The sequence below is a fragment of the Lepidochelys olivacea genome (genome assembly GCF_965140295.1).
Source record: "Lepidochelys olivacea isolate rLepOli2 genome assembly, chromosome: 1".
NCBI lineage: Eukaryota > Metazoa > Chordata > Testudines > Cheloniidae > Lepidochelys > Lepidochelys olivacea.
This window is the reverse complement of record NC_140411.1, coordinates 26,629,570-26,644,995: the sequence shown is the minus strand read 5'-3', so window position 1 is coordinate 26,644,995 and position 15,426 is coordinate 26,629,570.

Sequence of the window (15,426 nt, the reverse complement as noted above, 5' to 3'; positions counted from 1 at the left end):
CTGCAGCCTCCCTTTGATACCCATGTATTCCCATAGGCAAAGGGAATATTCTACTGATAGTGAAGCTGGGATTAAATGCTGAGAATGCTGGTATTGTATCCTCAAAGTAAGGCTCAGATTTTCAAAGGTCCCCAAGGGTATTAGGCATCCCAAACTCATTGAAATACAATAGGGTTTAGGTGCCTAAAACCCTTAGGCTCATTTGAAAATCTCAACCTCTAGCCAGTTAAACACCAAGACACATGAAGTTTTATCATCCCTATTTTAAGAAAGAGAAGAGTTAGGTGACTTGTCCAAGACCTGGGAGGGAGAAAGGATCAGAGCGCTGATATGAGCTCAGGGATTCCCCCTCCACTGCTCTGACTGTACCTCTCACTAATAGCCATGAGACTGGTTCTGAAAAACAATAGCCATTATCTGGAACTATTTTATGGAAGAGGGAGTTCACCTTTGCCCAGTTAGGATATAGTTAAATACCCCTTTTCCACAGTAAACTTTTGAAATCTCTTCATTGCTCAAATGAGCCGCACACAAGCCAGAGAGAGGTAGATATATTAAGATTCTCAGTTATCCATTAGTTTTGCTCTGAAAATTGTACTGATTCATTAAACTCATGAAGTGTACAAGAAAATCCCAGTGCACACAGTATTAAACAGGTGTTGTAAATAGAGCCTTGCACGGATACAAAATTTGTATCCTCATCCGATCCGCGATCCACAGAAATGTTCCTCAGATATCCACATCTGCGGCTGCAGATATCCGCCGATGTAAACTGGGTATCTGTGGATTTTCAGGGCTCTAGTTGTAAACAAGTGTCCTTGTCCTGGCCCTCGGAGCAGCCCTCACCTCAGTTTCCCTTTTGGGTCCCCAATAATGCCATACAAGTTTATCCTGCAGTACATCCTAGTTTATTAACAAAAGCATGGTGCATGTCATCTTTGAAACACTGCGTCATTCTCACCATACCTGGACTCTTAGGTAGTCCTTCTCTGTCCCACTACCAGGACAGCCACCCCAGCCTTTCGTTCTGGGATGCAACACCACTCTTCCCACTGGGAACTCCCACCCCCTCTCGGCTGGGAGCATCTCTCACTCCCCAGGCCATCTCATGGCTCCTGCTCTCCAGCAAGGAGACATCAATTGGTAAGCTGTCCCTCCTTCCTTCAGCTCTCTCTAACCCTTGGCTCTAGCTCTCCACTTAGAGCCAGCAGGCATCTCCCTCTGTCGCTGCTGCCTCCGTTGCACTGCCTTCAGCCCTGGCTCTCTAGTTGGTGAAACCAGCCAGCCAGCAAACCTCTCTTGCTGCTCTCTTCCTTTCAGCCCTTTCCCAGGAACCTCCTGCTCTCTCTAGCAGCTCTCATCTCCTGCTCTTCCTGACGGAACCAGTCTGCTCTGACTCTCCGGTTCTCAGTTTCACCAGGCCTCTGATAGCCCCCTAGTGCTGCTTTCTTGAATTGGCCCAAACAGGGAGCACCCAGAGTGCAACAGGAACATGGAGCCCAGTTTCATTTAATGGGCCAGCTACCCTGTTACTGGTGCCTTGCTACTCTTAGTGAAAGATGGGAGCATGAGGCAGGCCAGGACTTCCATCGGTGGATCTACATGGAGTCACTGGGCCACAGACACTGCTCTCCCCCCATGCACAGGACTGTAGACCTTGGCATCCTCATAAGTTCCAGACCTTTTAGCCGTTTTCTTGGCCCAACGTCACAGTGTTACTTCCACAGACTGTCTCACTGACTTCAGACCTTGTCTGTACCTGCGCAGCTGCGTTTGGGCCTGTTCTGGTTTCTGGCGGGAAGGAAGGCAGGAGATTGCAATCAATTAATAAGAATCCATACAAATTCCCTCTGAGAACATGTGACCAGTCCTTCCGCCGGGAAAGGGGCATTCGCCTGCCCCACGTATTCCAATCTGCATTTCCTGTGGCAAATGTTCCATACCCACAAGTCACAATACAGCATGTTTTTTCTAAATCACGTGCTTAGAATGTATTCTGGCACAAAAGCCAGCAGAAGTGAAATGGCTGAGATGCCTGTTGGAATTATCTAATCTAAACCAAGCAAGTTCCATGTATCACATGATGCTGATTTAAAAGCAGCATATCAGACTAGACTGAAACTACTGATCTGGAAAAGAATTGTTCTCCTGATACGATTCTGGGAATTACAATTTGACATTGTTTTGTCTTTTTTTTTTTTTTTTTTAATCTTGGTGAATGCCTACAATGTATCTTTTTTTTCTAACCCCAGTAAGGGCTTTCTTCTGTTCACATTAGCAGTTTTACATGAGCCTTCATAATTGTTTCTTATAAAATAAGGTGATTTCTATCATCCTGGTTAATGATGTGCCACATTGTTTATAAGATAATGCAATGAACGCACAGTGAACTCATCCTATTATCCCATAAGTAATGCAATAAACTGCTTAACAGGGCAATTAAATCAAGTGATTTTAGTTTAATGTCATTAGATAGTGTTCAAGAGCACCCAACTTTTTGTTTGGAGGATAAGCTTACCCTCTGAAATATAGGAAAATGGACCTTATTAATGTTTTTGTTTGTATTCCCTAAGGTGCTAATCACACAGCTTTCCGAATGGGAGAGAACGAGTACAGCCTCTAGTAACTTGTGACAGAGCAATGGATTTAATAACCTGGAAGATGTCCCCAGGGTATTATGCAGCAGTGTTTGAAGCTTAGAAGAAAAAGACATTTCATTATATACAGATGGTAGAAAATCAAATACATGAAAGAAATATAAAGGTTAAATAAATTATATTGTTTTAAAAACTTCAAACCACAGTATTAAACCTGATTTGAATTTTTGAAGGGGATCTAAGTGGATAGTTTTTTTGGATGACATTAATTCCTTCTTTTGTACTTTAATAGAATTTCATTTTTCCCCCCACCTGAAAATGTAATTTAAATACTCAGCACCACATGCAATTTCATTAGGGATGGTTCCAGTGGAATTAAATTTCTATCGTGCATCTTAAGTCTATTCTAATGATTACTGCTCGACTGAGTATGTAATTTAAAGTCTTGTGTTAATACATTAGGTGCTGAACACCAGAAACTAGCTCTTTCCAACTTCACAGTTGAAGAGTCATCTTGCTGGCCTCCAGAGAAGGCTACGTGCAGTTGCATTGCTAGGGAACAAAAGTGACATCTAACAATTTCTGTACTTAATCCCAGTTGCATATTCCCTGGTCATTTTTAAGGGAACTAGTTATCACTGGGGCAGGGACTATCTTTTTGTCTTGTATTTGTGTAGTAGTACCTACTACAATGGGGTTCTGGTCCATGACAGGGGCTCCTAGGTGCTATGAGAATACAAATAATAAAAATACTAAATAAATAATAATTAATACCTTCTTATTTTATTTGTAGGTGTCAATGAGGGCCAAGATTTTTAAAAGTGGGAAGCAAAATTTAGGCTCCCGATGTGGGTCTAGATTTTTAACAGCATTTAGTTCCCATTTAGGCAGATTTTCTAAAATGCTCATCATCTTGCCACTCCCATTGTGATGGGACCAGATTTGCAAAAGGAATCAACACCCACTACGCTTCACTTTTGAAAATCTGCCCTCGTATGTGAACGCTGAGCTCTTTGGAAAGTCAGCCCTTACGTCACCTAAAAAGGGGAGCTGATTGTTCAAAAGTGTTGAGCACCCAACTGCTTCTACTGGTATCTGTGGAAAATGCCGGGCGCTCAGCACTTGTGAACAGTCAGGCCTGTTGTGACTAAATAAGGATTTAGGAGCCAATCTTTAGACTCCAATTTTTGAATCTTTCTGCTGAATTTTATTTTGGGCAAAAGCCCACTCTGTTCAGTGTTTCCCTTATAAAACAGATCTACTCACAACTTTTAGTCTTGTTGTAACTACAGCTGGTTGGCTTGTTTGTTGCAAATCAGATTTATTTTGAATTTAGTCTTTATTTGATTCAGTAGCCAGTCATCTGCAAACAGATCCTTATCGCTATGAATGTGTTTGTTATTCATAAGTATTTGCTGTATAGTTTAAGCAAAGAAGCTTCAGCCCATTGTATGTATATTTCATGAGTAACAATAATACTTAACATTTATACAGCGTTTTTACCCATTCAAAGCACGGTACAGGCATTTTCAAACGTGTCTTAGGCCTGGTGTACACTTAACGGTAAGGTCGATATAGCTATGACATCAGGGCTGTGGACAAACTCACAGCCCCGAGCGCTGTAGCTAACCCCTGGTGTAGACGCAGCTAGAAGAATTCTTCTGTCAACCTTGCTCCTGCCACTCAGAGAGGTGGATTGCCTACAGCGATGGAAAAACACCTTCTGTTGCTGTGGGAAGCGTCCACACTACGGTGCGAGTGCAGCGTGGCTGCAGCTGTCATGCCCAATGTGTAGACGTGCCGTGAGGGTTAAATGCCTACTGCCGTCTCTGCACTTTTGTCAGTATAACTTACGTCGCTCAGGGGAGTGAAGAAAGCAAGATAAGTTACACCGGCGGAAGCGCCAGTATGGACAGCACTATGTTGGCAGGGGAGCGTCTCCCGCCGACACAGCTGCTGCGGCTCGTGGAGGCGGTTTTATTGTGTCGACGGGAGGGCTCTCTCCCGTCAGCACAGCGCGGTGACACAAGCGATCTTACAGTGGCGCAGAGGCATCAGTACAGCTGTGCCGCTGTAAGCTCGCTAGCGTGGACATGGCCTAACTCTCCTTCAAGTCAACTGGAATTAGGCACCTAACTCCCTGGAGGCTTGTGAAAGTCTCACCTGTAATCATCAGGAGACTCCAGAAGACATAGTTGGGTAAATATTATCCCCCTTTTTAGAGACTGGGAAACTTACCCAGCAAGGTAACTTACCTAGTACAGAAGAAAATATGTGATCTAAAATCTTTGTAAGGCATACCCATTAATTTAACTGTACTAGTGTTGTATGTGTATTTGGAGGGAAGGGAGTTAAACAGAACATCACAGATGTAAATCTGGTTCCAGTTCTTCCTAGGCTGCTCTAAGGCTTGTTCTTACCAGGTTTGTTGCAATATTTATACTGTTCCTTTTAGCCTGCAAACCTCAGTGTTAACCTGAAATTAATCTAGGGTAGCTAAATTTTCCCCCTTTTCCTTTACTCGTTTTCGGTTAAAAAGATGTCAGGATATTTTACATCTGTATATATTATATGTATAGGAGAGAGGCTGCAAGTGATCACTTTATTTCAGAAGTTCAGCAATTTGATAAACAGCCATGCTGACAAATGATAGATCTATATCTAAGTGTTAAAAAGCTATTACTGAAACAAATAGAATAGAAACAAAGAAATAAATGATCTAAGACGGCAGTTCTCAGAGTTTAGCAACCCAAGGACCCCCGTTTTTATTTAATTTTTTTCGCAGACCGCCAAGTCCCCAACTCAGCCCCAGGCCCTGCCCCCGCTCCACCTCTTTCCCCAAGGCTCCACCCCTGCCCCACTTCTTCCAGCCCCCACTCCACTCCTTTGCCGCCTCTTCCCTGCCTCTTTCTGCCTCCTCCCCCGAGCGTGCCCCATCCCTGCTGTTCCCCAGCATGCAGGAGGCACTGGGAGGGATGGGGAGTGGTTGAGGAAGGGAGGGAGAGTGGGGCTGGCAGACCCCCTGGGGTACCCTCGTGGACCCCCTGGGGTATCCTTGCAGACCCCAGTTTGAAAAACACTGATATAAGATAAGATAAGATAATGCAAGCCACAATTGAAAGGACCAAAATTAGATTTTGTATTGTTGAGGTTTTAGAGGTGGTGGTGGTGAGGGGGGGCTTAATAAACATGAAGCTCTTCTGATTTAGTGATTCAACTAATTAGTAGAGTAGAACTTGGTTTACATACTCTCATTCATACACAAATAATAGGGAAATTCACTAAGTAATGACTTACTATTGGTAATACAGTAACTACATTGGGCTTAGCGATTATGTACTCAATAATAGCTAGCAAAGCCTTATACTGGAAATGTTGTAGGATCTTGAAGTTCCATACGAGACCTGAGTTTAATCTCCAGTTTGACATTTGGTATCTGTAACACTGCAGCAGAAGTAACAATCACCCTAGTTCTCTACAGCTGAGTGTGCCTTGAGAAGAAGGCCAAGATTTCTGTAGGACATGTCCAAAGATCATTCTCTGGATGAACATACACTAGTGTTCTTCAGTTTATAGCACCAGATTTTCCATTTCCTTGCACCTGGTGTAGTCATTTACACCAGCGCAGAGTGCAAAAAACTGCCATTTTCCATGTTCCCTCAGTTCCATAGTATTATACACAAAGTGAGTGAAACACCCAGGATTAGAACACAGGACTTCCTGACCTCCTTGCTATTGATGGTATGTGACCGGACAACTGAAGGAAGCTACATAGAATTGCTTTTGCTACCTGATTGGGTACTGGACACTTCTTAAAAGAGGAAACTAGCAGATTGTTACCAATGAATAGAGAACAACAACTGAGGTACCAGAGCTGCTCAAGACGCTTTGAATTTTGAAATTTGTTCACAGAAAGGCTGTGTTTTTGTGAAAAACTTTCCCATTTTTGACAAGTTGGAAGGAATAATTCCTTAAACTTTTCATTCATTAAATATTTGGGACTGTTGCTCACTGAACATTCATGAGAATGATCAATACTCACGAACAAAGAATAAAACAACCTCACAATTAGGGAACCAAATTCTCCACTTCCATTCACAAAAATGGCTGTGTTATATTTCTAGCCATCCAGCCCTAGTCGAAACTTCCAGGGCCTGATTCTGCAGTCCTTAATTAGCCATTGAATTCACTGCCTTCAGCTGGAGTTTTAGCTAAGTAATAACTGCACAATGTCAGCACTAAACTCAAATGCTTCAGTAGGCATGACTTTAATAATAAAGACTTTTTTTAAAAAAAAAATGACAGCTACTGTGTAATATGGGGACTACAGGTCCTGTGGATCACATCTGGGTTACCTTTTTTAAAAAAATGTCTGTCTGCTAGCATAATTAACTAGCTAGTTCTAAAATGTAATTTATATCACTCAAACAGGTCAGAATTACATTGTACTTTAGAGAAGCGCAGTGAAATAGGAAATGCAAATTTGATCTCATTTGAGTTTTTTAAAAGTGAACCCTAAATCCTACTGGGACTCTGAATTTGACAGAAAAATTATAGGAATGATCCATGCTCAGAAAAAGAAATGCAGATGAAAGGCCTGATCCTGAGAAGTCCTCAGCATCTGAACACAATGGGCCTGATTCCCAATTACTCTATTCTGCACTTCAGCTGAGGATGAAGGGGAGATTAGCTAGGGTGACTTTAAGCCACCTTTGTGCTCCCTGTGTTGCAGCACTGTGCAGGGTCCTGGCTGACTCCCCATGTAAACTAGAGCAGCCATTTGGATGCTATAATTTACACTGTTTTCCGTGGCCTCCTATGGGCACTGGAAGCAGAGGATAGCCATAATGCAATGCTCTCTGGCCACACACACACACAAAGCCCGCCCCCCTACATTAGAGGCTGGGAGCCCTTATACCATCTTACATGGGCTGGGGAGGCCTTATTCACAGAGGATATTGCATGTAGTGGCTACCACACATCTGAAGTCCCCTTTGTGCTACCAGAATGTCTTGAGCATAATAAGATCAGGCCCAACAGATGACATTCAGAGAGCCAGCACTAGGATGGCACTTCAATGGGACTTACCTGCCGCATAGCTCGTGAGCTGGCCCACTACCGAGGGGTTAGTTTCACCCACAGTGAACTAGGACTGCTCAACACCTCTCAGAATCCAGTGCAAAGTTTGCAACAAACCAACACAAAAAAGAAGAATTCAGCCTGCTTTTGACTAACAGGGCAGTAAGGGGAGTAGGCAGCTGCCCTGCTTTTATTTTGGCTGAAGTACTTCCCTTTAGTATAGAAATCTGAATAGATATTACATAACAAGTATCTGTTTGGATTGTTTCCCTGCTGCCCTGCCAGGTATGCTTTATTCCCCCTTACATGGCTTCTCACAACCTGTTTCCACTGGGATTTGAATACTACATTACCATACCACCTAATTATTTCTGGTGTTATCTGTATACTGAGAAAAGGAACAGTTTCCCCTCCATGAGAACAAACAATAAATGCTGTCTGTCACTCCTCCACTGGGAGGCAGCTTGGATTGTTTTGCTAGAAAGCCCACAGAGGTGGGATAAGAGAAAACCTCAGAAATAGCTAAGTAAAAAATGGCATAGAAAAATAGCCATGAAAAGAATATGGCCCTGATTACCTTCTTGGATACCCGGGATTTAAACTGGCATAATTCCACTGATGTCAATGGAGTTACTCCTGGTTTACACGCTTGTGAATAAGAAGATGAACAAGGCCCTACATCTTTGCTGAAAAAAATGCCATTAAAAAACGTGAAGATCGAGCAGATATTTTTGTTCCATTGGCTTTTGCTTTACCATCTGTCTTAGCACAAAAGGTCTTGAAGATTTGTACATTTGTACAGAGTAATGGATCATTATTCTAGTCTCACATAGAGTGAGGAGGGGAACCTAGTATTGATCCTATTGTTGTTCTGCTCATAGACCAAATATCATCATATGGATTTTCTCTCTTTAACAGCTGGCAATGGGAATGATGTTCTGTTTGATAGCCTAAGTGAGATACAGACAGGAGTAGAAATGTAAACACTCCAGAGTCTTATTTCAGCTGGATTTTTTTTACAGTCCCCCAGAGAGCGAGGAAGGATGGTCTAGTGGTTAGCATACTGGATTGATATTCAGGAGACATGGGCACAGTTCAGGCATCACCTTGGGCATCAACCCACCTCGGGCATCAACTTGCTAGGTGACCATCAGCAGGTCATGAGGGCTTGTCCACACTTAAAACATTGCAGTTGCACCACTGTAGTGCTTCCATGAAGTCACTACCGATGCCAATGGGAGGGCTTCTCCCAGTGGTACAGTTAATCCACCTCCCCAGGAGGCAATAGCTAGTTGATGGGAGAATTCTTGTGCTCTCTACATTGGGGGGATAAGCTGGTTTAACTGTGTCACTCAGGGGTGTGGATTTTTCACACCCCTGAGTGACGTAGTTATACCAACCTAATTACCTCGTGTAAACCAGGCCTTAAGTTTCCCTATGTAAAATGGTGATAGTGCTTCCTTACCTTGCCAGATGGTTGTGAGGGTAAAATCCATTAATGACCATAAGGTGCTAGGACAATTAAGGGCTTGGCTACACTTGCAAGTTAGAGCGCATTAAAGCAGCCCCAGGCGCCCTACCTCATGACGCGTCCACACTGGCAAGGCACGTAAAGCGCACTGACTCCCTGGCTGGTCCGCTCCTAGTACTCCACCTCGGCGAGTGGAATAACGTTTTGTGCGCCCCTGCTGGAGTGCTGCGGCACCAGTGTGGATGCCCTGGTCTGTTAATGTGCTGTGATTGGCCTCCAGAAGTGTCCCACAATGCCTCTTATAGCCACTCTGGTCATCACTTGAACTCTACTGCCCTGCCCTCAGACCCGCCCTTTAAATTCTCTGGGAATTTTGAAAATCCCCTTCCTGTTTGCTCAGCCAGGTGTGGAGTGCTCTCAGCGAATCTTTCCAGGTGACCATGCCTCCACGCGCCAGGCAAGCCCCAGTATGGAGCAATGGCAAGGTGCTGGACCTCATCAGCGTCTTGGGGGAGGAAGCTGTCAAGTCCCAGCTGCGCTCCTGCTGTAGGAATTACGGTACCTTCGGGCAGATATCAAGGGACATGATGGAAAGGGGCCATGACCGGGACACACTGCAGTGCAGGGTTAAAGTGAAGGAGCTGCAGAATACCTACCGCAAAACCCATGAGGCAAACCGACGCTCCAGTGCTGCCCATGCGACCTGCCGTTTTTACAAAGAGCTGGATGCAATACTTTCCCTTGTGCCCCCATGTCACCTCCAATCCACTATCCTCAACATCCGGGTTCATATCGCCACCAGCTGCTTCCAACACCTGTAGGTTCACCACCCAGCCCTGAAAACTACGACCCTTACCCACTGCACTCAACCCCCATCACCATGCAATCCTGAAGTGCAGCATTCATTGCACAGCTCTCCAAACAGGAAGGCTGAGTATGATAACAGGACATACGCAAACCTGTGATTGTACCGTTCCCAACCCCACCCCCTTGCTCTTTGTGTTTCCCAAACAGTTGCGTTTCTTTTCAATAAATGAATTTTATTTTCAATAAATGGATTTTTTGGCTTTGAAAACATTCTTTATTATTTATTGCGTAAAGTAAAAGATACCTGAGGCCAGGAAAGCAACAGGCACTGCAAGTCAGCGTAGCAAACACAAATTCCTACTAACATTGGAACCACTGCACTTCACTCCTATGTAGGACACCAAATATGACTGGTGGCTTTCAGCCTCAGATTGCTCCCTCAAGGCATCCCTAATCCTTACAGCTCCACGCTAGGCCCCTCTAATAGCCCTGCTTGCTAGCTGTTCAAATTCAGCCTCCAGATATTGAACCTCCGTGTTCTATGCCTGAGTGAATCTTTCACCCTTCCCTTCACAAATGTTATGGAGGGTACAGCAAGCGGATATAACCGCAGCGATGCTGTCATCTGCCAGCTTCCCATACAGAGAGCGCCAGCAGCCCTTTAAAGGGCCAAAAGCACACTCCACAGTCATTCTGCACTGTCTCAGCCTGTTGTTGAACTGCTCTTTGCTGCTGTCAAGGCTCCCTGTGTAGGGTTTCATGAGTGTTGCCGGCACCCAGTGCCGAGAGGCTGAACAACAGCTTGAGTGGTTCGTTACCCGGTGTGCTACACCCAATAATCACAATGGGGTGGAGAAGCAGAAAAGTTTATTTGCAGCTGCAAAAAGGTACAGGGAGAATAAAATCTCAAATCCTGCACAACAGAGCAGGAAGTTACACAGGCTTTTATACATCCTTTTTCCCAGCATACTTATCCAATAGCAAGCTGCCCCAAGTATCCATATAGCCAGCCAATCCAGTTCCCGGCTAGTTCCCTGATTCTCTGTATCATTTGTTAAACTATACATAAAGCTGCTTTATTCAGCATTGTTCTTCCATATCTCCCCTGTTTGGCCTTGCTTAGTTTCAGGCAGTCTGACTCTGCAACATACTGTTGCAGATTCTCAGCATAACTGCTGTGTGTGCCTCCAGGCAGGGGGGCCAAGGACACTTGGGCCTAGTACGCAGAGCTGCTGCGAGTGCCTCCAGGCAGGAGGGGGGGCCAAGGACACCTGGGCCTAGTGCGAGGGGGCTTCATCGACACTCGTGGTCTTCCATCCCCTCGAGTTACCTAGTGGCCATGCCCCAGTGTCCCCAACATGAGCCATGGCATTAAAGGGTAAGTGGGGTTTCCAAGGATCACAATGGTCATTTTGACTTCCCCTACGATGATCTTCTGGTCTGGGAAAAAAGTCCCGGCTTGCAGCTTCCAGAACAGGCCAGTGTTCAGAAAGATGTGTGCATCATACACCTTTCCAGGCCAGCCTGCGTTAATGTCAGTGAAACACCCATGGTGATTCACAAGCACCTGGAGAACCATCGAGAAAGAGCCCTTCTGATTAATGTACTTGGAGGCTAGGTGGGCTGGTGCAAGAATTGGAATATGCGTCCCATCTATCGCCCCTCTGCAGTTAGGGAAACCCATTTGTGCAAAGCCGGCCACAATATCATGCACGTTACCCAGAGTCATGGTTCTTCTGAGCAGGATGCAATTAATAGCCCTGCGAACTTGCATCAACACGATTCCAACAGTCGATTTTCCCACTCCAAACTGGTTAGCGACCGATCGGTAGTTGTCTGGAGTTGCCAGCTTCCAGATTGCAATAGCCACCCGCTTCTCCACCATCAGGGCAGCTCTTAATCTCGTGCCCTTGCGCCGCAGGGTGGGGGTGAGCTCCTCACACAGTCCCATGAAAGTGGCTTTCCTCATCCGAAAGTTCTGCAGCCACTTCTCGTCATCCCAACCTTGCATGACGATGTGATCCCACCATGTGATCCCACCACTCAGTGCTTGTTTCCCAAGCCCAAAAGCAGCGTTCCACGGTGGTGAGCATGTCTGTGAATGCCACAAGCAATCTGGTGTTGTATGAGTTACTCGAGTCGATATCATTGTCGGAGTCCTCACTGTCAGTTTGGATCTTAAGGAGTAACTTGACTGCAAAACATGACATGTTGGCGAGACTCGTCAGCATATCCTCAGCAGTTTGGGCTCCATTCCTGCAGATCAAAAGGAAAGACAGAGTGCACAGTACAAAAAAACGTTGAATGATGGACGGAAGCACAGGGATTGCTGGGATGCGAACCGATGCATCATGGGGCGTTGGGACAGGACCCAGAATGCCCCGCAGTTCCCCACAAGCCACAGCGCCAGAATGGGAAGAGGTGGTCTGTGGGATAGCTGCCCATAATTCACTGCTCCCAAAGCCACTGCAAGTGCCGCAAATGTGGCCAAGCCAGTGCGCTGCTTGTTCTCAGTGTGGACAGACTGCAGTGCTTTCCTGACTGTGCTCTTGAGGGCTGGTTTAACTCAAAGCGCTCTACATCTGCAAGTGTAGCCATGCCCTCAGTGATGATGACCATGTAATGACCTAGTGAAGCTGTATGTCCAAATGCTGTCAGAGCCTGCAGAAACTTTAATGGGCCTTTTTTTTGCTTCTTACTAAATAAGGGCTATTATTTTTATAGTCATTAGAACTTGCCTGCCATGCTAGCAAATTATTTTACTACAGCAATAACTTGTTGGCAATAGAGTATATTTTGCAGAGAGATTGATTCTGGAGATATGGCGCAGGGTGGGGAGTCTTCTCAAATTACAGGATATAAAAAGCTGGTTGGAAAATGCAGGGAGGTGGGGGGGGGGAGGTTAGCTCATATGTCTGAGGGCTGTTTGCAAGACCTGGAAAAGAACAAGTTTCAGAGTAGCTTTTATTTACCATATTTCAAACAGAAAATAGGCCAGGGGGTTGGGGGGGGGGGACTGAGCTAGAAGTAGCAGAAACGTTGGCACATGAAATACATTTCAGCTACACAGCAAAGGGAGTCAGAGAAAACCTTGGATGGCAGGTTAGGGGGTTGCTAAGAAATAATGTCTGATAATTGCAGCAGGAGAGTTTTGTTGCAACAGTGCCAGGCATTTAATGGATGGAGTTTTACAGCACAGTATTTGCTGGCAGGAAAAGTGCACGCCCAGAAGTAGTTACAGTTTTAGGTCTGTTTGTCATGAACATCTGAGATTGTTTTTCTTCCATCCATAAAGTGTATCTCTTCACTAACCTTGCCTCCCTAGGCCTACTATCCCTCTTCTTTCTGTCTGAACTGAGCCCCTTTTGTGCTGATAATGTGAACTATACAGATCTTTACAGTTTCCACCGTGCATGCGTTTCTCTTGTTTTCCTGTCTCTCTATAAAGGCCTCTGACTTCCAAACTCTTAAATCCTAGATTAGCAAACTCTGGCTGATGATCCCTGCAGAGGAATTGGGCTATAGCTACACTACAGCTTAAGTCGATATAAATTATGTCACCCAGGGCTGTGAATTAGCAAGCGACATAATTTATGCAGAATTAAGCGCCGGTGTGGACGGCACTATATCGGTGGGAAAGCTTCTCCCGCCAACATAGTTACCGCCTCTCACTGGGGCTGGAATTCAAACGGATTACAGCGGTGTGGCTCTCTAGTGTAGCCATAGCTTAGAAATACCTTATACCCGGGGGGTGCATAAAACACCGTCTCAGGAAGGCTGACCTAGTGCTCTCAGAAACTGAATTTGGTGCTCTGACCTCACACTGAGGAAGGACAAACTATTTGTTCAGCCCTGGATCTAAATCACCTACAAAGGTCATTGCCTCTCTCTCTCTCTCTGTCCTTCTGTGGTGTTTGTTAGAGGGCTGTCGCTTCACCCTCCCACTTCCCTGGTTCTCGTCATGCAGACAGCAAGCAGCAAAAGACCAGAAGTCCGAAGTGCAGACAATGCAATGTTTATTGGGATTAGTTTCCAAGCAAGCATGTTCTGAAGCCCTTCGCACTAGTCGGGCTTATCTCTATGTGCCAATAGAGCGCTTACCCCACGTCCCCCTTCTCAGCTCTGATGCCGCAGAGTGCTTACCCCACATCCCCCTTCCCAGCTCTGACGCTGCAGAGCCTTGCCTATGTCCCTGTTCCCCATTCCCTATTCCTGTTCCCCCCCCTTAGCAAGCATGATTCCAATTTCCCTTCCCCCCACTTCCTGTTTGACTCCAGTTTATATAGTAATATTCTCAGTATACCTTAATCAGTCATTTTACTGAAATTTAACTAGCCAATCCTAACATATTGTAACATAATTCTCTAACCAATTATATCCCAATACCCTAATTAACTTACACCTAGCAAAATTAATTATAAAGCAAACAAAAACAATTAGAGAACAAGACAGATTAACAATAGAAAAGTGGGGGCCATAAAGATAAAATACAGAAATGAGGGTTTCACAACCACAACCATTGATAAGTGATTTCTTGCCAGACAGGATGCTATTGGACTAAGTTTTCTTTAACCATCTTAAGATCTGTTTCTTTATCTGGTTGTGATGGGCACTATCAGGACAGGATCGTCTTCCTAACAGCCCAATATGTATGGCAAGTATGGAAGTATGGCAAGAGCCCACCCTGGCTTAACCAGGAGATCTTCAATGATATAAAACTCAAAAAAGAGTCCTATAAAAAGTGGAAACTTGGTCAAATTACAAAAGATTAATATAAACAAATAACACAAGTATGTAGGGACAAAATTATAGAAGCCAAAGCATAACACGAGATCAAACTAGCTAGGGGCATAAAAGGAAACAAGAAAACATTCTACAAATACATTAGAAGCAAGAGGAAGATCAAGGACAAAGTAGGCCCTTTATTCAATGTGGGGGGAAAGACAATATCAGAAAATGTGGAAATGGCAGAGGTGCTTAATAACTTTTTTGTTTCAGTTTTCACAAAAAAGGTTGGTGGTGATTGGGTGTCTAACATAGTGAATGACAGTGAAAATGAAGATAAAATACAGAAATGCTGGAAGGGCATAACGAATGGGATTGGTTCTGGATCCAGTTCTGTTCAGTATCTTCATCAGTTATTTAGATAATGGCATAGAAAGTATACTTATAAAGTTTGCGGACAATACCAAGATGGAAGGGGTTGCAAGTGCTTTGGAGGATAGGATTAAAATTCAAAATGATCTGGACAAACTGGAGAAATGATCTGAAGTAAATAGGATGAAATTCAATAAGGACAAATGCGAAGTACTCCATTGAGAAAGGAACAATCAGTTGCACACATACAAAATGGGAAATGACTGCCTAGGAAGTAGTACTGCGGAAAGGGATCTGGAGGTCATAGTGGATCACAAGCTAAATATGAGTCAGTGTAACGCTGTTGCAAAAAAAGCAAACATCATGTATGCTGTA